The sequence below is a fragment of the Mus pahari genome, chromosome 19, assembly GCF_900095145.1.
Source record: "Mus pahari chromosome 19, PAHARI_EIJ_v1.1, whole genome shotgun sequence".
Classification (NCBI taxonomy): domain Eukaryota; kingdom Metazoa; phylum Chordata; class Mammalia; order Rodentia; family Muridae; genus Mus; species Mus pahari.
Genome location: NC_034608.1, coordinates 52,971,824 through 52,973,564, shown reverse-complemented (window position 1 = coordinate 52,973,564; position 1,741 = coordinate 52,971,824). Strand labels below are relative to the sequence as shown.

General features: G+C 43.8%; 1 long non-coding RNA gene across 1 annotated transcript in view; it reads left to right on the top strand.

The window, feature by feature from the left end:
- The first annotated feature begins 656 nt into the window (after nt 1-656).
- The window catches only part of LOC110337175, a 19,491-nt gene continuing 18,406 nt past the window's right edge, over nt 657-1,741 (top strand). Inside the window, exon 1 of the long non-coding RNA XR_002381250.1 lies at nt 657-761. This is a non-coding gene — a long non-coding RNA (uncharacterized LOC110337175). The remainder of the gene's footprint in view (nt 762-1,741) is intronic.

The window sequence follows — 1,741 nt, the reverse complement described above, 5'->3', positions numbered from 1 at the left end:
GACAAAGGAGGCGCAGACCGCGGTAACCAACCTGTCCAAACACACAAGACATTACTGGAAACTGTGAAATATGTGCTGTCTCCAGGGCCAGGATCATAATTTTAATAAATAAATAAATAAATAAATAAACAAACAAACAGGAATTCCCAGCTGCAAATCCTCATAAACAATCCCTTTCCCCCAGGACAACAGTCAATCTTTGGGAAGAAAAACAGGAAGCATCCTATTCAGGCTCCCGGTGGAAGGATGCAGGCTGAATATTCATTAGGGTGGGGGTGGGGGGTGGATGGGAGTAGAAGAAGGGAAATGGCAGCCAGCCAGGGACGCTCACTGCATCCCATCTCTCAAACTACCGAGATGCGTTTCTTTTCTTTTCTTTTCTTTTTTTTGTCTACAGCCGCCTTGGAAGAGGGACAGCGAAACTGTCCTGTTGTGATATGAAATATGACCACAATAACTAGGTTAGATAATAAACTATTCTTTATTTGCTAATAATTGTCAGCTCACGGGGTCTGTACATGTATTAACACTGAAGCATATTAAAAAAAAAATGAAAGAAACGTTAGCTTTCTGCGCCTGCCGTCGCCTAAGGGGAATAAAAAGAATTTGGAGGCTGTATAAAACTGTAATTATGATGCAACCCAGCCAGGAGAGCTAACAAAGAATCCGCTTTCCTTTTGTGTTGTTTACTGAGTGAGTTCTCCCAACTTTCCGCTGCTGACAATGGTAACACTGGGCTTGGCTGGAGGGTGGGTGGACAGGTAAACCTAGGGGCAGGTTGCCCGAGAAGGAATCCTGTATATACAGCTGTGCTATAAACATGGGGCGGTAGGCTGACTCTAGAAGGAGGATGGTCATCATTTTCCCTTTATTTCTCTGAAAAGGAAAGGAAGACATGTTTATGAGCAGTATAATTAACATTTGGATACCTTGCTGAACTAAGACATTATCACTGGATGAAGTTTTTTTAAAGGGGCAGCTAAAAAACTCCAAAGGTGAGTGATATGCTATATATATATGCAGGTTGATTGATTGCAAAACTGCTGTCAGGTGTGTTTACTGGCCCCAAGGACTGAGGCCATAAAAGTCACCATGGAAAGGGAAAGAGGACAGAGAGGAAAGAGAGTGCTCAGACAAAGAGAAGGGGAGAAAGGAGAGACCAAAATGTCTGTATTATATAGGGAAGAGCCTCTGATTGAAGGGCAGCCCAGTCACTGGGCTGAAAAGTTCAGGGTTGGGAGCAGGGCATGCCAGGTAGGGACTGAGGGATGCTGGGAGAACATGGACACCAGGTCTGCTTTGGTATGTAAAATATGTCCTAGGGTATGAAATCAAACAGTGACTTAGTGGGGAAGAAAGAAAAAAATAAAAGGACTTTGCTATAAGAACTGAAAAATACTTGCTGGCAATGTTGAAGTAGAAGTTAAATGTGTTTGGCTGAATTTCATAAAGGAAGTCAGTGTTCCCATTAGCTAAATCTAAGGTCATCTGAGTTCGTTTTCTAGTCCTTGACAATGTATAAGCTCCAACACCCCTGTTCTTTCAGAGTGAGTCACGGCTACCTCACCTTCCTTCCTCCCTGCCTCTAGCCAGCATCCTTCCAACTCCCAGACGTGCACACAACCCTTTGTTCTTCCTCCCACATCTTCCTGGGGGAATAGGAGAGGGTGTAGCAGCGCTGGTCTGATTCCCTTACAGTTCCACTCTGGGGTCAATCCCTCTTCTAGCTTTTTTTTTTTTT